The 16,247-nt window shown below is 41.3% G+C and overlaps 47 non-coding genes and 25 pseudogenes across 47 annotated transcripts; all 72 read left to right on the top strand.

The window, feature by feature from the left end:
* Nucleotides 1–68: 68 nt before the first annotated feature.
* On the top strand, nt 69–186 carry LOC134893198 (5S ribosomal RNA; annotated as a pseudogene).
* A 107-nt stretch (nt 187–293) lies between these two features.
* Nucleotides 294–412, top strand: LOC135064915 (5S ribosomal RNA). The gene has a single exon (XR_010251211.1). It is a non-coding gene; the product is annotated as a 5S ribosomal RNA (ribosomal RNA).
* A 107-nt stretch (nt 413–519) lies between these two features.
* LOC134901004 (5S ribosomal RNA) lies at nt 520–638 on the top strand. Its single transcript, XR_010174502.1, has one exon. It is a non-coding gene; the product is annotated as a 5S ribosomal RNA (ribosomal RNA).
* Nucleotides 639–745: 107 nt separating this feature from the next.
* Nucleotides 746–864, top strand: LOC135064226 (5S ribosomal RNA). Its single transcript, XR_010250537.1, has one exon. It is a non-coding gene; the product is annotated as a 5S ribosomal RNA (ribosomal RNA).
* A 107-nt stretch (nt 865–971) lies between these two features.
* LOC134889246 (5S ribosomal RNA) lies at nt 972–1,089 on the top strand (annotated as a pseudogene).
* Nucleotides 1,090–1,196: 107 nt separating this feature from the next.
* On the top strand, nt 1,197–1,315 carry LOC134893490 (5S ribosomal RNA; annotated as a pseudogene).
* A 107-nt stretch (nt 1,316–1,422) lies between these two features.
* Nucleotides 1,423–1,541, top strand: LOC134885568 (5S ribosomal RNA). Its single transcript, XR_010169680.1, has one exon. It is a non-coding gene; the product is annotated as a 5S ribosomal RNA (ribosomal RNA).
* Nucleotides 1,542–1,648: 107 nt separating this feature from the next.
* Nucleotides 1,649–1,766, top strand: LOC134895218 (5S ribosomal RNA; annotated as a pseudogene).
* Nucleotides 1,767–1,873: 107 nt separating this feature from the next.
* LOC134897892 (5S ribosomal RNA) lies at nt 1,874–1,991 on the top strand (annotated as a pseudogene).
* Nucleotides 1,992–2,098: 107 nt separating this feature from the next.
* Nucleotides 2,099–2,217, top strand: LOC135064914 (5S ribosomal RNA). Its single transcript, XR_010251210.1, has one exon. It is a non-coding gene; the product is annotated as a 5S ribosomal RNA (ribosomal RNA).
* A 107-nt stretch (nt 2,218–2,324) lies between these two features.
* Nucleotides 2,325–2,442, top strand: LOC134892156 (5S ribosomal RNA; annotated as a pseudogene).
* Nucleotides 2,443–2,549: 107 nt separating this feature from the next.
* Nucleotides 2,550–2,668, top strand: LOC135070062 (5S ribosomal RNA). Its single transcript, XR_010256236.1, has one exon. It is a non-coding gene; the product is annotated as a 5S ribosomal RNA (ribosomal RNA).
* Nucleotides 2,669–2,775: 107 nt separating this feature from the next.
* On the top strand, nt 2,776–2,893 carry LOC134889245 (5S ribosomal RNA; annotated as a pseudogene).
* A 107-nt stretch (nt 2,894–3,000) lies between these two features.
* LOC135066760 (5S ribosomal RNA) lies at nt 3,001–3,119 on the top strand. The gene has a single exon (XR_010253001.1). It is a non-coding gene; the product is annotated as a 5S ribosomal RNA (ribosomal RNA).
* A 107-nt stretch (nt 3,120–3,226) lies between these two features.
* Nucleotides 3,227–3,345, top strand: LOC135059807 (5S ribosomal RNA). Its single transcript, XR_010246205.1, has one exon. It is a non-coding gene; the product is annotated as a 5S ribosomal RNA (ribosomal RNA).
* A 107-nt stretch (nt 3,346–3,452) lies between these two features.
* On the top strand, nt 3,453–3,570 carry LOC134890357 (5S ribosomal RNA; annotated as a pseudogene).
* A 107-nt stretch (nt 3,571–3,677) lies between these two features.
* LOC135063642 (5S ribosomal RNA) lies at nt 3,678–3,796 on the top strand. Its single transcript, XR_010249967.1, has one exon. It is a non-coding gene; the product is annotated as a 5S ribosomal RNA (ribosomal RNA).
* Nucleotides 3,797–3,903: 107 nt separating this feature from the next.
* LOC134890356 (5S ribosomal RNA) lies at nt 3,904–4,021 on the top strand (annotated as a pseudogene).
* Nucleotides 4,022–4,128: 107 nt separating this feature from the next.
* Nucleotides 4,129–4,247, top strand: LOC134889546 (5S ribosomal RNA; annotated as a pseudogene).
* Nucleotides 4,248–4,354: 107 nt separating this feature from the next.
* LOC134885557 (5S ribosomal RNA) lies at nt 4,355–4,473 on the top strand. The gene has a single exon (XR_010169669.1). It is a non-coding gene; the product is annotated as a 5S ribosomal RNA (ribosomal RNA).
* Nucleotides 4,474–4,580: 107 nt separating this feature from the next.
* On the top strand, nt 4,581–4,699 carry LOC135061577 (5S ribosomal RNA). Its single transcript, XR_010247955.1, has one exon. It is a non-coding gene; the product is annotated as a 5S ribosomal RNA (ribosomal RNA).
* A 107-nt stretch (nt 4,700–4,806) lies between these two features.
* On the top strand, nt 4,807–4,925 carry LOC135065918 (5S ribosomal RNA). Its single transcript, XR_010252185.1, has one exon. It is a non-coding gene; the product is annotated as a 5S ribosomal RNA (ribosomal RNA).
* Nucleotides 4,926–5,032: 107 nt separating this feature from the next.
* On the top strand, nt 5,033–5,151 carry LOC135059806 (5S ribosomal RNA). The gene has a single exon (XR_010246204.1). It is a non-coding gene; the product is annotated as a 5S ribosomal RNA (ribosomal RNA).
* Nucleotides 5,152–5,258: 107 nt separating this feature from the next.
* Nucleotides 5,259–5,376, top strand: LOC134895217 (5S ribosomal RNA; annotated as a pseudogene).
* A 107-nt stretch (nt 5,377–5,483) lies between these two features.
* LOC134884884 (5S ribosomal RNA) lies at nt 5,484–5,602 on the top strand. The gene has a single exon (XR_010169015.1). It is a non-coding gene; the product is annotated as a 5S ribosomal RNA (ribosomal RNA).
* A 107-nt stretch (nt 5,603–5,709) lies between these two features.
* LOC135063536 (5S ribosomal RNA) lies at nt 5,710–5,828 on the top strand. The gene has a single exon (XR_010249864.1). It is a non-coding gene; the product is annotated as a 5S ribosomal RNA (ribosomal RNA).
* Nucleotides 5,829–5,935: 107 nt separating this feature from the next.
* Nucleotides 5,936–6,054, top strand: LOC134885545 (5S ribosomal RNA). Its single transcript, XR_010169658.1, has one exon. It is a non-coding gene; the product is annotated as a 5S ribosomal RNA (ribosomal RNA).
* Nucleotides 6,055–6,161: 107 nt separating this feature from the next.
* LOC134892154 (5S ribosomal RNA) lies at nt 6,162–6,279 on the top strand (annotated as a pseudogene).
* Nucleotides 6,280–6,386: 107 nt separating this feature from the next.
* On the top strand, nt 6,387–6,505 carry LOC135059805 (5S ribosomal RNA). The gene has a single exon (XR_010246203.1). It is a non-coding gene; the product is annotated as a 5S ribosomal RNA (ribosomal RNA).
* A 107-nt stretch (nt 6,506–6,612) lies between these two features.
* LOC134885534 (5S ribosomal RNA) lies at nt 6,613–6,731 on the top strand. Its single transcript, XR_010169647.1, has one exon. It is a non-coding gene; the product is annotated as a 5S ribosomal RNA (ribosomal RNA).
* Nucleotides 6,732–6,838: 107 nt separating this feature from the next.
* Nucleotides 6,839–6,957, top strand: LOC134885523 (5S ribosomal RNA). Its single transcript, XR_010169635.1, has one exon. It is a non-coding gene; the product is annotated as a 5S ribosomal RNA (ribosomal RNA).
* Nucleotides 6,958–7,064: 107 nt separating this feature from the next.
* On the top strand, nt 7,065–7,183 carry LOC135061134 (5S ribosomal RNA). The gene has a single exon (XR_010247525.1). It is a non-coding gene; the product is annotated as a 5S ribosomal RNA (ribosomal RNA).
* Nucleotides 7,184–7,290: 107 nt separating this feature from the next.
* Nucleotides 7,291–7,408, top strand: LOC134890536 (5S ribosomal RNA; annotated as a pseudogene).
* A 107-nt stretch (nt 7,409–7,515) lies between these two features.
* Nucleotides 7,516–7,634, top strand: LOC135063641 (5S ribosomal RNA). The gene has a single exon (XR_010249966.1). It is a non-coding gene; the product is annotated as a 5S ribosomal RNA (ribosomal RNA).
* A 107-nt stretch (nt 7,635–7,741) lies between these two features.
* Nucleotides 7,742–7,859, top strand: LOC134890355 (5S ribosomal RNA; annotated as a pseudogene).
* Nucleotides 7,860–7,966: 107 nt separating this feature from the next.
* On the top strand, nt 7,967–8,085 carry LOC134888116 (5S ribosomal RNA; annotated as a pseudogene).
* Nucleotides 8,086–8,192: 107 nt separating this feature from the next.
* Nucleotides 8,193–8,311, top strand: LOC134885512 (5S ribosomal RNA). The gene has a single exon (XR_010169624.1). It is a non-coding gene; the product is annotated as a 5S ribosomal RNA (ribosomal RNA).
* A 107-nt stretch (nt 8,312–8,418) lies between these two features.
* LOC135061576 (5S ribosomal RNA) lies at nt 8,419–8,537 on the top strand. The gene has a single exon (XR_010247954.1). It is a non-coding gene; the product is annotated as a 5S ribosomal RNA (ribosomal RNA).
* Nucleotides 8,538–8,644: 107 nt separating this feature from the next.
* Nucleotides 8,645–8,763, top strand: LOC135065917 (5S ribosomal RNA). Its single transcript, XR_010252184.1, has one exon. It is a non-coding gene; the product is annotated as a 5S ribosomal RNA (ribosomal RNA).
* Nucleotides 8,764–8,870: 107 nt separating this feature from the next.
* LOC135059804 (5S ribosomal RNA) lies at nt 8,871–8,989 on the top strand. Its single transcript, XR_010246202.1, has one exon. It is a non-coding gene; the product is annotated as a 5S ribosomal RNA (ribosomal RNA).
* A 107-nt stretch (nt 8,990–9,096) lies between these two features.
* LOC134895216 (5S ribosomal RNA) lies at nt 9,097–9,214 on the top strand (annotated as a pseudogene).
* A 107-nt stretch (nt 9,215–9,321) lies between these two features.
* On the top strand, nt 9,322–9,440 carry LOC134884883 (5S ribosomal RNA). The gene has a single exon (XR_010169014.1). It is a non-coding gene; the product is annotated as a 5S ribosomal RNA (ribosomal RNA).
* A 107-nt stretch (nt 9,441–9,547) lies between these two features.
* LOC135063535 (5S ribosomal RNA) lies at nt 9,548–9,666 on the top strand. Its single transcript, XR_010249863.1, has one exon. It is a non-coding gene; the product is annotated as a 5S ribosomal RNA (ribosomal RNA).
* Nucleotides 9,667–9,773: 107 nt separating this feature from the next.
* LOC134885501 (5S ribosomal RNA) lies at nt 9,774–9,892 on the top strand. The gene has a single exon (XR_010169613.1). It is a non-coding gene; the product is annotated as a 5S ribosomal RNA (ribosomal RNA).
* Nucleotides 9,893–9,999: 107 nt separating this feature from the next.
* On the top strand, nt 10,000–10,117 carry LOC134892153 (5S ribosomal RNA; annotated as a pseudogene).
* A 107-nt stretch (nt 10,118–10,224) lies between these two features.
* Nucleotides 10,225–10,343, top strand: LOC135059803 (5S ribosomal RNA). Its single transcript, XR_010246201.1, has one exon. It is a non-coding gene; the product is annotated as a 5S ribosomal RNA (ribosomal RNA).
* A 107-nt stretch (nt 10,344–10,450) lies between these two features.
* LOC134885489 (5S ribosomal RNA) lies at nt 10,451–10,569 on the top strand. The gene has a single exon (XR_010169601.1). It is a non-coding gene; the product is annotated as a 5S ribosomal RNA (ribosomal RNA).
* Nucleotides 10,570–10,676: 107 nt separating this feature from the next.
* On the top strand, nt 10,677–10,795 carry LOC134885477 (5S ribosomal RNA). Its single transcript, XR_010169590.1, has one exon. It is a non-coding gene; the product is annotated as a 5S ribosomal RNA (ribosomal RNA).
* Nucleotides 10,796–10,902: 107 nt separating this feature from the next.
* LOC134892152 (5S ribosomal RNA) lies at nt 10,903–11,020 on the top strand (annotated as a pseudogene).
* Nucleotides 11,021–11,127: 107 nt separating this feature from the next.
* On the top strand, nt 11,128–11,246 carry LOC135065965 (5S ribosomal RNA). Its single transcript, XR_010252229.1, has one exon. It is a non-coding gene; the product is annotated as a 5S ribosomal RNA (ribosomal RNA).
* Nucleotides 11,247–11,353: 107 nt separating this feature from the next.
* Nucleotides 11,354–11,472, top strand: LOC135070518 (5S ribosomal RNA). Its single transcript, XR_010256680.1, has one exon. It is a non-coding gene; the product is annotated as a 5S ribosomal RNA (ribosomal RNA).
* A 107-nt stretch (nt 11,473–11,579) lies between these two features.
* Nucleotides 11,580–11,698, top strand: LOC134886515 (5S ribosomal RNA). The gene has a single exon (XR_010170595.1). It is a non-coding gene; the product is annotated as a 5S ribosomal RNA (ribosomal RNA).
* A 107-nt stretch (nt 11,699–11,805) lies between these two features.
* On the top strand, nt 11,806–11,924 carry LOC134885466 (5S ribosomal RNA). The gene has a single exon (XR_010169579.1). It is a non-coding gene; the product is annotated as a 5S ribosomal RNA (ribosomal RNA).
* A 107-nt stretch (nt 11,925–12,031) lies between these two features.
* LOC135061887 (5S ribosomal RNA) lies at nt 12,032–12,150 on the top strand. Its single transcript, XR_010248253.1, has one exon. It is a non-coding gene; the product is annotated as a 5S ribosomal RNA (ribosomal RNA).
* Nucleotides 12,151–12,257: 107 nt separating this feature from the next.
* Nucleotides 12,258–12,376, top strand: LOC135063063 (5S ribosomal RNA). The gene has a single exon (XR_010249403.1). It is a non-coding gene; the product is annotated as a 5S ribosomal RNA (ribosomal RNA).
* Nucleotides 12,377–12,483: 107 nt separating this feature from the next.
* Nucleotides 12,484–12,602, top strand: LOC135067997 (5S ribosomal RNA). Its single transcript, XR_010254207.1, has one exon. It is a non-coding gene; the product is annotated as a 5S ribosomal RNA (ribosomal RNA).
* A 107-nt stretch (nt 12,603–12,709) lies between these two features.
* LOC135067610 (5S ribosomal RNA) lies at nt 12,710–12,828 on the top strand. The gene has a single exon (XR_010253821.1). It is a non-coding gene; the product is annotated as a 5S ribosomal RNA (ribosomal RNA).
* A 107-nt stretch (nt 12,829–12,935) lies between these two features.
* On the top strand, nt 12,936–13,054 carry LOC134890209 (5S ribosomal RNA; annotated as a pseudogene).
* Nucleotides 13,055–13,161: 107 nt separating this feature from the next.
* LOC135068560 (5S ribosomal RNA) lies at nt 13,162–13,280 on the top strand. The gene has a single exon (XR_010254756.1). It is a non-coding gene; the product is annotated as a 5S ribosomal RNA (ribosomal RNA).
* Nucleotides 13,281–13,387: 107 nt separating this feature from the next.
* LOC135065916 (5S ribosomal RNA) lies at nt 13,388–13,506 on the top strand. The gene has a single exon (XR_010252183.1). It is a non-coding gene; the product is annotated as a 5S ribosomal RNA (ribosomal RNA).
* Nucleotides 13,507–13,613: 107 nt separating this feature from the next.
* Nucleotides 13,614–13,731, top strand: LOC134895215 (5S ribosomal RNA; annotated as a pseudogene).
* Nucleotides 13,732–13,838: 107 nt separating this feature from the next.
* LOC135064913 (5S ribosomal RNA) lies at nt 13,839–13,957 on the top strand. The gene has a single exon (XR_010251209.1). It is a non-coding gene; the product is annotated as a 5S ribosomal RNA (ribosomal RNA).
* A 107-nt stretch (nt 13,958–14,064) lies between these two features.
* LOC134890129 (5S ribosomal RNA) lies at nt 14,065–14,183 on the top strand (annotated as a pseudogene).
* A 107-nt stretch (nt 14,184–14,290) lies between these two features.
* LOC135067245 (5S ribosomal RNA) lies at nt 14,291–14,409 on the top strand. Its single transcript, XR_010253464.1, has one exon. It is a non-coding gene; the product is annotated as a 5S ribosomal RNA (ribosomal RNA).
* Nucleotides 14,410–14,516: 107 nt separating this feature from the next.
* LOC134896513 (5S ribosomal RNA) lies at nt 14,517–14,634 on the top strand (annotated as a pseudogene).
* A 107-nt stretch (nt 14,635–14,741) lies between these two features.
* Nucleotides 14,742–14,860, top strand: LOC134886211 (5S ribosomal RNA). Its single transcript, XR_010170302.1, has one exon. It is a non-coding gene; the product is annotated as a 5S ribosomal RNA (ribosomal RNA).
* Nucleotides 14,861–14,967: 107 nt separating this feature from the next.
* LOC134896512 (5S ribosomal RNA) lies at nt 14,968–15,085 on the top strand (annotated as a pseudogene).
* Nucleotides 15,086–15,192: 107 nt separating this feature from the next.
* Nucleotides 15,193–15,311, top strand: LOC134886210 (5S ribosomal RNA). Its single transcript, XR_010170301.1, has one exon. It is a non-coding gene; the product is annotated as a 5S ribosomal RNA (ribosomal RNA).
* Nucleotides 15,312–15,418: 107 nt separating this feature from the next.
* Nucleotides 15,419–15,536, top strand: LOC134896511 (5S ribosomal RNA; annotated as a pseudogene).
* A 107-nt stretch (nt 15,537–15,643) lies between these two features.
* Nucleotides 15,644–15,762, top strand: LOC135059802 (5S ribosomal RNA). Its single transcript, XR_010246200.1, has one exon. It is a non-coding gene; the product is annotated as a 5S ribosomal RNA (ribosomal RNA).
* Nucleotides 15,763–15,869: 107 nt separating this feature from the next.
* LOC134902252 (5S ribosomal RNA) lies at nt 15,870–15,988 on the top strand. Its single transcript, XR_010175720.1, has one exon. It is a non-coding gene; the product is annotated as a 5S ribosomal RNA (ribosomal RNA).
* Nucleotides 15,989–16,095: 107 nt separating this feature from the next.
* LOC134894922 (5S ribosomal RNA) lies at nt 16,096–16,213 on the top strand (annotated as a pseudogene).
* Nucleotides 16,214–16,247: the final 34 nt, after the last annotated feature.

Here is a 16,247-nt window from a genome sequence, read left to right as displayed (position 1 = left end):
TTTCAAACGTATTCGTTTATGAACCAGTAGTTAGAAGTAGAAAAGTTCTAACAAAAACCATAAAGCTCATCTACAGCCGCACCACACTGGATACGCCCAATCTCATCTGATCTTGGAAGCTAAGCAGTGTTGGGCCTGGTTAGTACTTGGATGGGAGACCACCCGGAATACAAGGAGCTGTAGATATTTTTATACTACCAACACCGTTCTGTTGATGCATTCCATTTTCAAACGTATTCATTTATGAACCAGTAGTTAGAAGTAGAAAAGTTCTAACAGAAACCTGTAAGTTCATCTACAGCAACACCACACTGGATACGCTCAATCTCATCTGATCTTGGAAGCTAAGCAGTGTTGGGCCTGGTTAGTACTTGGATGGGAGACCACCTGGGAATACAAGGTGCTGTAGATATTTTTATACTGCCAACACCGTTCTGTTGATGCATTCCATTTTCAAACGTATTCATTTATGAACCAGTAGTTAGAAGTAGAAAAGTTCTAACAGAAACCAGAAAATTCATCTACAGCAACACCACACTGGATACACCCAATCTCATCTGATCTTGGAAGCTAAGCAGTGTTGGGCCTGGTTAGTACTTGGATGGGAGACCACCTGGGAATACAAGGTGCTGTAGATATTTTTATACTGCCAACACCGTTCTGTTGATGCATTCCATTTTCAAACGTATTCATTTATGAACCAGTAGTTAGAAGTAGAAAAGTTCTAACAGAAACCACAAAGCTCATCTACAGCAACACCGCACTGGATACGCCCAATCTCATCTGATCTTGGAAGCTAAGCAGTGTTGGGCCTGGTTAGTACTTGGATGGGAGACCACCTGGGAATATAAGGTGCTGTAGATATTTTTATACTACCAACACCGTTCTGTTGATGCATTCCATTTTCAAACGTATTCGTTTATGAACCAGTAGTTAGAAGTAGAAAAGTTCTAACAGAAACCATAAAGCTCATCTACAGCCACACCACACTGGATACGCCCAATCTCATCTGATCTTGGAAGCTAAGCAGTGTTGGGCCTGGTTAGTACTTGGATGGGAGACCACCTGGAATACAAGGAGCTGTAGATATTTTTATACTACCAACACCGTTCTGTTGATGCATTCCATTTTCAAACGTATTCATTTATGAACCAGTAGTTAGAAGTACAAAAGTTCTAACAGAAACCAGTAAGTTCATCTACAGCAACACCACACTGGATATGCGCAATCTCATCTGATCTTGGAAGCTAAGCAGTGTTGGGCCTGGATAGTACTTGGATCGGAGACCACCTGGGAATACAAGGTGCTGTAGATATTTTTTTACTGCCAACACCGTTCTGTTGATGCATTCAATTTTCAAATGTATTCATTTATGAACCAGTAGTTAGAAGTAGAAAAGTTCTAACAGAAACCACAAAGCTCATCTACAGCCACACCACACTGGATACGCCCAATCTCATCTGATCTTGGAAGCTAAGCAGTGTTGGGCCTGGTTAGTACTTGGATGGGAGACCACCTGGGAATACAAGGTGCTGTAGATATTTTTATACTACCAACACCGTTCTGTTGATGCATTCCATTTTCAAACGTATTCGTTTATGAACCAGTAGTTAGAAGTAGAAAAGTTCTAACAGAAACCATAAAGCTCATCTACAGCCACACCACACTGGATACGCCCAATCTCATCTGATCTTGTAAGCTAAGCAGTGTTGGGTCTGGTTAGTACTTGGATGGGAGACCACCTGGAATACAAGGAGCTGTAGATATTTTTATACTACCAACACCGTTCTGTTGATGCATTCCATTTTCAAACGTATTCATTTATGAACCAGTAGTTAGAAGTAGAAAAGTTCTAACAGAAACCTTTAAGTTCATCTACAGCAACACCACACTGGATACGCCCAATCTCATCTGATCTTGTAAGCTATGCAGTGTTGGGTCTGGTTAGTACTTGGATGGGAGACCACCTGGAATATAAGGAGCTGTAGATATTTTTATACTACCAACACCGTTCTGTTGATGCATTCCATTTTCAAACGTATTCATTTATGAACCAGTAGTTAGAAGTAGAAAAGTTCTAACAGAAACCTTTAAGTTCATCTACAGCAACACCACACTGGATACGCTCAATCTCATCTGATCTTGGAAGCTAAGCAGTGTTGGGCCTGGTTAGTACTTGGATGGGAGACCACCTGGGAATACAAGGTGCTGTAGATATTTTGATACTGCCAACATCGTTCTGTTGATGCATTCCTTTTTCAAACGTATTCATTTATGAACCAGTAGTTAGAAGTAGAAAAGTTCTAACAGAAACCACAAAGCTCATCTACAGCCACACCACACTGGATACGCCCAGTCTCATCTGATCTTGGAAGCTAAGCAGTGTTGGGCCTGGTTAGTACTTGGATGGGAGACCACCTGGAATACAAGGAGCTGTAGATATTTTTATACTACCAACACCGTTCTGTTGATGCATTCCATTTTCAAACGTATTCATTTATGAACCAGTAGTTAGAAGTAGAAAAGTTCTAACAGAAACCAGAAAATTCATCTACAGCAACACCACACTGGATACGCCCAATCTCATCTGATCTTGGAAGCTAAGCAGTGTTGGGCCTGGTTAGTACTTGGATGGGAGACCACCTGGGAATACAAGATGCTGTAGATATTTTTATACTACCAACACCGTTCTGTTGATGCATTCCATTTTCAAACGTATTCGATTATGAACCAGTAGTTAGAAGTAGAAAAGTTCTAACAAAAACCATAAAGCTCATCTACAGCCACACCACACTGGATACGCCCAATCTCATCTGATCTTGGAAGCTAAGCAGTGTTGGGCCTGGTTAGTACTTGGATGGGAGACCACCTGGAATACAAGGAGCTGTAGATATTTTTATACTACCAACACCGTTCTGTTGATGCATTCCATTTTCAAACGTATTCATTTATGAACCAGTAGTTAGAAGTAGAAAAGTTCTAACAGAAACCTGTAAGTTCATCTACAGCAACACCACACTGGATACGCTCAATCTCATCTGATCTTGGAAGCTAAGCAGTGTTGGGCCTGGTTAGTACTTGGATGGGAGACCACTTGGGAATACAAGGTGCTGTAGATATTTTTATACTGCCAACACCGTTCTGTTGATGCATTCCATTTTCAAACGTATTCATTTATGAACCAGTAGTTAGAAGTAGAAAAGTTCTAACAGAAACCAGAAAATTCATCTACAGCAACACCACACTGGATACGCCCAATCTCATCTGATCTTGGAAGCTAAGCAGTGTTGGGCCTGGTTAGTACTTGGATGGGAGACCACCTGGGAATACAAGGTGCTGTAGATATTTTTATACTGCCAACACCGTTCTGTTGATGCATTCCATTTTCAAACGTATTCGTTTATGAACCAGTAGTTAGAAGTAGAAAAGTTCTAACAGAAACCATAAAGCTCATCTACAGCTACACCACACTGGATGCGCCCAATCTCATCTGATCTTGGAAGCTAAGCAGTGTTGGGCCTGGTTAGTACTTGGATGGGAGACCACCTGGAATACAAGGAGCTGTAGATATTTTTATACTACCAACACCGTTCTGTTGATGCATTCCATTTTCAAATGTATTCATTTATGAACCAGTAGTTAGAAGTAGAAAAGTTCTAACAGAAACCACAAAGCTCATCTACAGCAACACCACACTGGATACGCCCAATCTCATCTGATCTTGGAAGCTAAGCAGTGTTGGGCCTGGTTAGTACTTGGATGGGAGACCACCTGGGAATATAAGGTGCTGTAGATATTTTTATACTACCAACACCGTTCTGTTGATGCATTCCATTTTCAAACGTATTCGTTTATGAACCAGTAGTTAGAAGTAGAAAAGTTCTAACAGAAACCATAAAGCTCATCTACAGCTACACCACACTGGATGCGCCCAATCTCATCTGATCTTGGAAGCTAAGCAGTGTTGGGCCTGGTTAGTACTTGGATGGGAGACCACCTGGAATACAAGGAGCTGTAGATATTTTTATACTACCAACACCGTTCTGTTGATGCATTCCATTTTCACACGTATTCATTTATGAACCAGTAGTTAGAAGTACAAAAGTTCTAACAGAAACCAGTAAGTTCATCTACAGCAACACGACACTGGATATGCCCAATCTCATCTGATCTTGGAAGCTAAGCAGTGTCGGGCCTGGATAGTACTTGGATGGGAGACCACCTGGGAATACAAGGTGCTGTAGATATTTTTTTACTGCCAACACCGTTCTGTTGATGCATTCAATTTTCAAATGTATTCATTTATGAACCAGTAGTTAGAAGTAGAAAAGTTCTAACAGAAACCACAAAGCTCATCTACAGCCACACCACACTGGATACGCCCAATCTCATCTGATCTTGGAAGCTAAGCAGTGTTGGGCCTGGTTAGTACTTGGATGGGAGACCACCTGGGAATACAAGGTGCTGTAGATATTTTTATACTGCCAACACCGTTCTGTTGATGCATTCAATTTTCAAATGTATTCATTTATGAACCAGTAGTTAGAAGTAGAAAAGTTCTAACAGAAACCACAAAGCTCATCTACAGCCACACCACACTGGATACGCCCAATCTCATCTGATCTTGGAAGCTAAGCAGTGTTGGGCCTGGTTAGTACTTGGATGGGAGATCACCTGGGAATACAAGGTGCTGTAGATATTTTTATACTACCAACACCGTTCTGTTGATGCATTCCATTTTCAAACGTATTCATTTATGAACCAGTAGTTAGAAGTAGAAAAGTTCTAACAGAAACCACAAAGCTCATCTACAGCCACACCACACTGGATACGCCCAATCTCATCTGATCTTGGAAGCTAAGCAGTGTTGAGCCTGGTTAGTACTTGGATGGGAGACCACCTGGGAATACAAGGTGCTGTAGATATTTTTATACTGCCAACACCGTTCTGTTGATGCATTCCATTTTCAAACGTATTCATTTATGAACCAGTAGTTAGAAGTAGAAAAGTTCTAACAGAAACCAGAAAATTCATCTACAGCAACACCACACTGGATACGCCCAATCTCATCTGATCTTGGAAGCTAAGCAGTGTTGGGCCTGGTTAGTACTTGGATGGGAGACCACCTGGGAATACAAGGTGCTGTAGATATTTTTATACTACCAACACCGTTCTGTTGATGCATTCCATTTTCAAACGTATTCGTTTATGAACCAGTAGTTAGAAGTAGAAAAGTTCTAACAGAAACCATAAAGCTCATCTACAGCCACACCACACTGGATACGCCCAATCTCATCTGATCTTGTAAGCTAAGCAGTGTTGGGTCTGGTTAGTACTTGGATGGGAGACCACCTGGAATACAAGGAGCTGTAGATATTTTTATACTACCAACACCGTTCTGTTGATGCATTCCATTTTCAAACGTATTCATTTATGAACCAGTAGTTAGAAGTAGAAAAGTTCTAACAGAAACCTGTAAGTTCATCTACAGCAACACCACACTGGATACGCTCAATCTCATCTGATCTTGGAAGCTAAGCAGTGTTGGGCCTGGTTAGTACTTGGATGGGAGACCACCTGGGAATACAAGGTGCCGTAGATATTTTTATACTGCCAACACCGTTCTGTTGATGCATTCCATTTTCAAACGTATTCATTTATGAACCAGTAGTTAGAAGTAGAAAAGTTCTAACAGAAACCAGAAAATTCATCTACAGCAACACCACACTGGATACGCCCAATCTCATCTGATCTTGGAAGCTAAGCAGTGTTGGGCTTGGTTAGTACTTGGATGGGAGACCACCTGGGAATACAAGGTGCTGTAGATATTTTTATACTGCCAACACCGTTCTGTTGATGCATTCCATTTTCAAACGTATTCATTTATGAACCAGTAGTTAGAAGTAGAAAAGTTCTAACAGAAACCACAAAGCTCATCTACAGCCACACCACACTGGATACGCCCAATCTCATCTGATCTTGGAAGCTAAGCAGTGTTGGGCCTGGTTAGTACTTGGATGGGAGACCACCTGGGAATACAAGGTGCTGTAGATATTTTTATACTACCAACACCGTTCTGTTGATGCATTCCATTTTCAAACGTATTCGTTTATGAACCAGTAGTTAGAAGTAGAAAAGTTCTAACAGAAACCACAAAGCTCATCTACAGCCACACCACACTGGATACGCCCAGTCTCATCTGATCTTGGAAGCTAAGCAGTGTTGGGCCTGGTTAGTACTTGGATGGGAGACCACCTGGAATACAAGGAGCTGTAGATATTTTTATACTACCAACACCGTTCTGTTGATGCATTCCATTTTCAAACGTATTCATTTATGAACCAGTAGTTAGAAGTAGAAAAGTTCTAACAGAAACCAGAAAATTCATCTACAGCAACACCACACTGGATACGCCCAATCTCATCTGATCTTGGAAGCTAAGCAGTGTTGGGCCTGGTTAGTACTTGGATGGGAGACCACCTGGGAATACAAGGTGCTGTAGATATTTTTATACTACCAACACCGTTCTGTTGATGCATTCCATTTTAAAACGTATTCATTTATGAACCAGTAGTTAGAAGTAGAAAAGTTCAAACAGAAACCACAAAGTTCATCTACAGCCACACCACACTGGATACGCCCAATCTCATCTGATCTTGGAAGCTAAGCAGTGTTGGGCCTGGTTAGTACTTGGATGGGAGACCACCTGGGAATACAAGGTGCTGTAGATATTTTGATACTGCCAACACCGTTCTGTTGATGCATTCCATTTTCAAACGTATTCATTTATGAACCAGTAGTTAGAAGTAGAAAAGTTCTAACAGAAACCACAAAGCTCATCTACAGCCACACCACACTGGATACGCCCAATCTCATCTGATCTTGGAAGCTAAGCAGTGTTGGGCCTGGTTAGTACTTGGATGGGAGACCACCTGGGAATACAAGGTGCTGTAGATATTTTTATACTACCAACACCGTTCTGTTGATGCATTCCATTTTCAAACGTATTCGTTTATGAACCAGTAGTTAGAAGTAGAAAAGTTCTAACAGAAACCATAAAGCTCATCTACAGCCACACCACACTGGATACGCCCAGTCTCATCTGATCTTGGAAGCTAAGCAGTGTTGGGCCTGGTTAGTACTTGGATGGGAGACCACCTGGGAATACAAGGTGCTGTAGATATTTTTATACTGCCAACACCGTTCTGTTGATGCATTCAGTTTTCAAATGTATTCATTTATGAACCAGTAGTTAGAAGTAGAAAAGTTCTAACAGAAACCATAAAGCTCATCTACAGCTACACCACACTGGATGCGCCCAATCTCATCTGATCTTGGAAGCTAAGCAGTGTTGGTCCTGGTTAGTACTTGGATGGGAGACCACCTGGAATACAAGGAGCTGTAGATATTTTTATACTACCAACACCGTTCTGTTGATGCATTCCATTTTCAAATGTATTCATTTATGAACCAGTAGTTAGAAGTAGAAAAGTTCTAACAGAAACCACAAAGCTCATCTACAGCAACACCACACTGGATACGCCCAATCTCATCTGATCTTGGAAGCTAAGCAGTGTTGGGCCTGGTTAGTACTTGGATGGGAGACCACCTGGGAATATAAGGTGCTGTAGATATTTTTATACTACCAACACCGTTCTGTTGATGCATTCCATTTTCAAACGTATTCGTTTATGAACCAGTAGTTAGAAGTAGAAAAGTTCTAACAGAAACCATAAAGCTCATCTACAGCTACACCACACTGGATGCGCCCAATCTCATCTGATCTTGGAAGCTAAGCAGTGTTGGGCCTGGTTAGTACTTGGATGGGAGACCACCTGGAATACAAGGAGCTGTAGATATTTTTATACTACCAACACCGTTCTGTTGATGCATTCCATTTTCAAACGTATTCATTTATGAACCAGTAGTTAGAAGTACAAAAGTTCTAACAGAAACCAGTAAGTTCATCTACAGCAACACGACACTGGATATGCCCAATCTCATCTGATCTTGGAAGCTAAGCAGTGTTGGGCCTGGATAGTACTTGGATGGGAGACCACCTGGGAATACAAGGTGCTGTAGATATTTTTTTACTGCCAACACCGTTCTGTTGATGCATTCAATTTTCAAATGTATTCATTTATGAACCAGTAGTTAGAAGTAGAAAAGTTCTAACAGAAACCACAAAGCTCATCTACAGCCACACCACACTGGATACGCCCAATCTCATCTGATCTTGGAAGCTAAGCAGTGTTGGGCCTGGTTAGTACTTGGATGGGAGACCACCTGGGAATACAAGGTGCTGTAGATATTTTTATACTGCCAACACCGTTCTGTTGATGCATTCAATTTTCAAATGTATTCATTTATGAACCAGTAGTTAGAAGTAGAAAAGTTCTAACAGAAACCACAAAGCTCATCTACAGCCACACCACACTGGATACGCCCAATCTCATCTGATCTTGGAAGCTAAGCAGTGTTGGGCCTGGTTAGTACTTGGATGGGAGATCACCTGGGAATACAAGGTGCTGTAGATATTTTTATACTACCAACACCGTTCTGTTGATGCATTCCATTTTCAAACGTATTCATTTATGAACCAGTAGTTAGAAGTAGAAAAGTTCTAACAGAAACCACAAAGCTCATCTACAGCCACACCACACTGGATACGCCCAATCTCATCTGATCTTGGAAGCTAAGCAGTGTTGAGCCTGGTTAGTACTTGGATGGGAGACCACCTGGGAATACAAGGTGCTGTAGATATTTTTATACTGCCAACACCGTTCTGTTGATGCATTCCATTTTCAAACGTATTCATTTATGAACCAGTAGTTAGAAGTAGAAAAGTTCTAACAGAAACCAGAAAATTCATCTACAGCAACACCACACTGGATACGCCCAATCTCATCTGATCTTGGAAGCTAAGCAGTGTTGGGCCTGGTTAGTACTTGGATGGGAGACCACCTGGGAATACAAGGTGCTGTAGATATTTTTATACTACCAACACCGTTCTGTTGATGCATTCCATTTTCAAACGTATTCGTTTATGAACCAGTAGTTAGAAGTAGAAAAGTTCTAACAGAAACCATAAAGCTCATCTACAGCCACACCACACTGGATACGCCCAATCTCATCTGATCTTGTAAGCTAAGCAGTGTTGGGTCTGGTTAGTACTTGGATGGGAGACCACCTGGAATACAAGGAGCTGTAGATATTTTTATACTACCAACACCGTTCTGTTGATGCATTCCATTTTCAAACGTATTCATTTATGAACCAGTAGTTAGAAGTAGAAAAGTTCTAACAGAAACCTGTAAGTTCATCTACAGCAACACCACACTGGATACGCTCAATCTCATCTGATCTTGGAAGCTAAGCAGTGTTGGGCCTGGTTAGTACTTGGATGGGAGACCACCTGGGAATACAAGGTGCCGTAGATATTTTTATACTGCCAACACCGTTCTGTTGATGCATTCCATTTTCAAACGTATTCATTTATGAACCAGTAGTTAGAAGTAGAAAAGTTCTAACAGAAACCAGAAAATTCATCTACAGCAACACCACACTGGATACGCCCAATCTCATCTGATCTTGGAAGCTAAGCAGTGTTGGGCTTGGTTAGTACTTGGATGGGAGACCACCTGGGAATACAAGGTGCTGTAGATATTTTTATACTGCCAACACCGTTCTGTTGATGCATTCCATTTTCAAACGTATTCATTTATGAACCAGTAGTTAGAAGTAGAAAAGTTCTAACAGAAACCACAAAGCTCATCTACAGCCACACCACACTGGATACGCCCAATCTCATCTGATCTTGGAAGCTAAGCAGTGTTGGGCCTGGTTAGTACTTGGATGGGAGACCACCTGGGAATACAAGGTGCTGTAGATATTTTTATACTACCAACACCGTTCTGTTGATGCATTCCATTTTCAAACGTATTCGTTTATGAACCAGTAGTTAGAAGTAGAAAAGTTCTAACAGAAACCACAAAGCTCATCTACAGCCACACCACACTGGATACGCCCAGTCTCATCTGATCTTGGAAGCTAAGCAGTGTTGGGCCTGGTTAGTACTTGGATGGGAGACCACCTGGAATACAAGGAGCTGTAGATATTTTTATACTACCAACACCGTTCTGTTGATGCATTCCATTTTCAAACGTATTCATTTATGAACCAGTAGTTAGAAGTAGAAAAGTTCTAACAGAAACCAGAAAATTCATCTACAGCAACACCACACTGGATACGCCCAATCTCATCTGATCTTGGAAGCTAAGCAGTGTTGGGCCTGGTTAGTACTTGGATGGGAGACCACCTGGGAATACAAGGTGCTGTAGATATTTTTATACTACCAACACCGTTCTGTTGATGCATTCCATTTTAAAACGTATTCATTTATGAACCAGTAGTTAGAAGTAGAAAAGTTCAAACAGAAACCACAAAGTTCATCTACAGCCACACCACACTGGATACGCCCAATCTCATCTGATCTTGGAAGCTAAGCAGTGTTGGGCCTGGTTAGTACTTGGATGGGAGACCACCTGGGAATACAAGGTGCTGTAGATATTTTGATACTGCCAACACCGTTCTGTTGATGCATTCCATTTTCAAACGTATTCATTTATGAACCAGTAGTTAGAAGTAGAAAAGTTCTAACAGAAACCACAAAGCTCATCTACAGCCACACCACACTGGATACGCCCAATCTCATCTGATCTTGGAAGCTAAGCAGTGTTGGGCCTGGTTAGTACTTGGATGGGAGACCACCTGGGAATACAAGGTGCTGTAGATATTTTTATACTACCAACACCGTTCTGTTGATGCATTCCATTTTCAAACGTATTCGTTTATGAACCAGTAGTTAGAAGTAGAAAAGTTCTAACAGAAACCATAAAGCTCATCTACAGCCACACCACACTGGATACGCCCAGTCTCATCTGATCTTGGAAGCTAAGCAGTGTTGGGCCTGGTTAGTACTTGGATGGGAGACCACCTGGAATACAAGGAGCTGTAGATATTTTTATACTACCAACACCGTTCTGTTGATGCATTCCATTTTCAAACGTATTCATTTATGAACCAGTAGTTAGAAGTAGAAAAGTTCTAACAGAAACCAGTAAGTTCATCTACAGCAACACCACACTGGATATGCCCAATCTCATCTGATCTTGGAAGCTAAGCAGTGTTGGGCCTGGATAGTACTTGGATGGGAGACCACCTGGGAATACAAGGTGCTGTAGATATTTTTATACTGCCAACACCGTTCTGTTGATGCATTCAGTTTTCAAATGTATTCATTTATGAACCAGTAGTTAGAAGTAGAAAAGTTCTAACAGAAACCACAAAGCTCATCTACAGCCACACCACACTGGATACGCCCAATCTCATGTGATCTTGGAAGCTAAGCAGTGTTGGGCCTGGTTAGTACTTGGATGGGAGACCACCTGGGAATACAAAGTGCTGTAGATATTTTTATACTGCCAACACCGTTCTGTTGATGCATTCAATTTTCAAATGTATTCATTTATGAACCAGTAGTTAGAAGTAGAAAAGTTCTAACAGAAACCACAAAGCTCATCTACAGCCGCACCACACTGGATACGCCCAATCTCATCTGATCTTGAAAGCTAAGCAGTGTTGGGCCTGGTTAGTACTTGGATGGGAGACCACCTGGGAATAAAAGGTGCTGTAGATATTTTTATACTGCCAACACCGTTCTGTTGATGCATTCCATTTTCAAACGTATTCATTTATGAACCAGTAGTTAGAAGTAGAAAAGTTCTAACAGAAACCACAAAGCTCATCTACAGCCACACCACACTGGATACGCCCAATCTCATCTGATCTTGGAAGCTAAGCAGTGTTGGGCCTGGTTAGTACTTGGATGGGAGACCACCTGGGAATACAAGGTGCTGTAGATAATTTTATACTGTCAACACCGTTCTGTTGATGCATTCCATTTTAAAACGTATTCATTTATGAACCAGTAGTTAGAAGTAGAAAAGTTCAAACAGAAACCACAAAGTTCATCTACAGCCACACCACACTGGATACGCCCAATCTCATCTGATCTTGGAAGCTAAGCAGTGTTGGGCCTGGTTAGTATTTGGATGGGAGACCACCTGGGAATACAAGGTGCTGTAGATATTTTTATACTGGCAACACCGTTCTGTTGTTGCATTCCATTTTCAAACGTATTCATTTATGAACCAGTAGTTAGAAGTAGAAAAGTTCTAACAGAAACCACAAAGCTCATCTACAGCCACACCACACTAGATACGCCCAATCTCATCTGATCTTGGAAGCTAAGCAGTGTTGGGCCTGGTTAGTACTTGGATGGGAGACCACCTGGGAATACAAGGTGCTGTAGATAATTTTATACTGCCAACACCGTTCTGTTGATGCATTCCATTTTAAAACGTATTCATTTATGAACCAGTAGTTAGAAGTAGAAAAGTTCAAACAGAAACCACAAAGTTCATCTACAGCCACACTACACTGGATACGCCCAATCTCATCTGATCTTGGAAGCTAAGCAGTGTTGGGCCTGGTTAGTATTTGGATGGGAGACCACCTGGGAATACAAGGTGCTGTAGATATTTTTATACTGCCAACACCGTTCTGTTGATGCATTCCATTTTCAAACGTATTCATTTATGAACCAGTAGTTAGAAGTAGAAAAGTTCAAACAAAAACCACAAAGCTCATCTACAGCTACACCACACTGGATACGCCCAATCTCATCTGATCTTGGAAGCTAAGCAGTGTTGGGCCTGGTTAGTACTTGGATGGGAGACCACCTGGGAATACAAGGTGCTGCAGATATTTTGATACTGCCAACACCGTTCTGTTGATGCATTCCATTTTCAAACGTATTCATTTATGAACCAGTAGTTAGAAGTAGAAAAGTTCTAACAGAAACCACAAAGCTCATCTACAGCCACACCACACTGGATATGCCCAATATCATCTGATCTTGGAAGCTAAGCAGTGTTGGGCCTGGTTAGTACTTGGATGGAAGACCACCTGGGAATACAAGGTGCTGTAGATATTTTTATCCTGCCAACACCGTTCTGTTGATGCATTCCATTTTCAAACGTATTCATTTATGAACCAGTAGTTAGAAGTAGAAAAGTTCTAACAGAAACCACAAAGCTCATCTACAGCCACACCACACTGGATACGCCCAATCTCATCTGATCTTGGAAGCTAAGCAGTGTTGGGCCTGGTTAGTACTTGGATGGGAGACCACCTGGGAATAAAAGGTGCTGTCGATATTTTTATACTGCCAACACCGTTCTGTTGATGCATTCCATTATCAAACGTATTCATTTATGAACCAGTAGTTAGAAGTAGAAAAGTTCTAACAGAAACCACAAAGCTCATCTACAGCCACACCACACTGGATACGCCCAATCTCATCTGATCTTGGAAGCTAAGCAGTGTTGAGCCTGGTTAGTACTTGGATGGGAGACCACCTGGGAATACAAGGTGCTGTAGATAATTTTATACTACCAACACCGTTCTGTTGATGCATTCCATTTTCAAACGTTTTCGTTTATGAACCAGTAGTTAGAAGTAGAAAAGTTCTAACAGAAACCATAAAGCTCATCTACAGCCACACCACACTGGATACGCCCAATCTCATCTGATCTTGTAAGCTAAGCAGTGTTGGGTCTGGTTAGTACTTGGATGGGAGACCACCTGGAATACAAGGAGCTGTAGATATTTTTATACTACCAACACCGTTCTGTTGATGCATTCCATTTTCAAACGTATTCATTTATGAACCAGTAGTTAGAAGTAGAAAAGTTCTAACAGAAACCTGTAAGTTCATCTACAGCAACACCACACTGGATACGCTCAATCTCATCTGATCTTGGAAGCTAAGCAGTGTTGGGCCTGGTTAGTACTTGGATGGGAGACCACCTGGGAATACAAGGTGCTGTAGATATTTTTATACTGCCAACACCGTTCTGTTGATGCATTCCATTTTCAAACGTATTCATTTATGAACCAGTAGTTAGAAGTAGAAAAGTTCTAACAGAAACCAGAAAATTCATCTACAGCAACACCACACTGGATACGCCCAATCTCATCTGATATTGGAAGCTAAGCAGTGTTGAGCCTGGTTAGTACTTGGATGGGAGACCACCTGGGAATACAAGGTGCTGTAGATATTTTTATACTGCCAACACCGTTCTGTTGATGCATTCCATTTTCAAATGTATTCATTTATGAACCAGTAGTTAGAAGTAGAAAAGTTCTAACAGAAACCAGAAAATTCATCTACAGCAACACCACACTGGATACGCCCAATCTCATCTGATCTTGGAAGCTAAGCAGTGTTGGGCCTGGTTAGTATTTGGATGGGAGACCACCTGGGAATACAAGGTGCTGTAGATATTTTTATACTACCAACACCGTTCTGTTGATGCATTCCATTTTCAAACGTATTCGTTTATGAACCAGTAGTTAGAAGTAGAAAAGTTCTAACAGAAACCATAAAGCTCATCTACAGCCACACCACACTGGATACGCCCAATCTCATCTGATCTTGTAAGCTAAGCAGTGTTGGGTCTGGTTAATACTTGGATGGGAGACCACCTGGAATACAAGGAGCTGTAGATATTTTTATACTACCAACACCGTTCTGTTGATGCATTCCATTTTCAAACGTATTCATTTATGAACCAGTAGTTAGAAGTAGAAAAGTTCTAACAGAAACCTGTAAGTTCATCTACAGCAACACCACACTGGATACGCTCAATCTCATCTGATCTTGGAAGCTAAGCAGTGTTGGGCCTGGTTAGTACTTGGATGGGAGACCACCTGAGAATACAAGGTGCCGTAGATATTTTTATACTGCCAACACCGTTCTGTTGATGCATTCCATTTTCAAACGTATTCATTTATGAACCAGTAGTTAGAAGTAGAAAAGTTCTAACAGAAACCATAAAGCTCATCTACAGCCACACCACACTGGATACGCCCAATCTCATCTGATCTTGTAAGCTAAGCAGTGTTGGGTCTGGTTAATACTTGGATGGGAGACCACCTGGAATACAAGGAGCTGTAGATATTTTTATACTACCAACACCGTTCTGTTGATGCATTCCATTTTCAAACATATTCATTTATGAACCAGTAGTTAGAAGTAGAAAAGTTCTAACAGAAACCTGTATGTTCATCTACAGCAACACCACACTGGATACGCTCAATCTCATCTGATCTTGGAAGCTAAGCAGTGTTGGGCCTGGTTAGTACTTGGATGGGAGACCACCTGAGAATACAAGGTGCCGTAGATATTTTTATACTGCCAACACCGTTCTGTTGATGCATTCCATTTTCAAACGTATTCATTTATGAACCAGTAGTTAGAAGTAGAAAAGTTCTAACAGAAACCATAAAGCTCATCTACAGCCACACCACACTGGATACGCCCAATCTCATCTGATCTTGTAAGCTAAGCAGTGTTGGGTCTGGTTAATACTTGGATGGGAGACCACCTGGAATACAAGGAGCTGTAGATATTTTTATACTACCAACACCGTTCTGTTGATGCATTCCATTTTCAAACGTATTCATTTATGAACCAGTAGTTAGAAGTAGAAAAGTTCTAACAGAAACCAGAAAATTCATCTACAGCAACACCACACTGGATACGCCCAATCTCATCTGATCTTGGAAGCTAAGCAGTGTTGGGCCTGGTTAGTACTTGGATGGGAGACCACCTGGGAATACAAGGTGCTGTAGATATTTTTATACTGCCAACACCGTTCTGTTGATGCATTCCATTTTCAAACGTATTCATTTATGAACCAGTAGTTAGAAGTAGAAAAGTTCTAACAGAAACCACAAAGCTCATCTACAGCCACACCACATTGGATACGCCCAATCTCATCTGATCTTGGAAGCTAAGCAGTGTTGGGCCTGGTTAGTACTTGGATGGGAGACCACCTGGGAATACAAGGTGCTGTAGATATTTTTATACTACCAACACCGTTCTGTTGATGCATTCCATTTTCAAACGTATTCGTTTATGAACCAGTAGTTAGAAGTAGAAAAGTTCTAACAGAAACCCTAAAGCTCATCTACAGCCACACCACACTGGATATGCCCAGTCTCATCTGATCTTGGAAGCTAAGCAGTGTTGGGCCTGGTTAGTACTTGGATGGGAGTCCACCTGGAATACAAGGAGCTGTAGATATTTTTATACTACCAACACCGTTCTGTTGATGCAT

This window comes from Pseudophryne corroboree, chromosome 3 (assembly GCF_028390025.1).
Source record: "Pseudophryne corroboree isolate aPseCor3 chromosome 3, aPseCor3.hap2, whole genome shotgun sequence".
Classification (NCBI taxonomy): domain Eukaryota; kingdom Metazoa; phylum Chordata; class Amphibia; order Anura; family Myobatrachidae; genus Pseudophryne; species Pseudophryne corroboree.
This window is presented reverse-complemented; position numbering and strand designations above follow the sequence as displayed.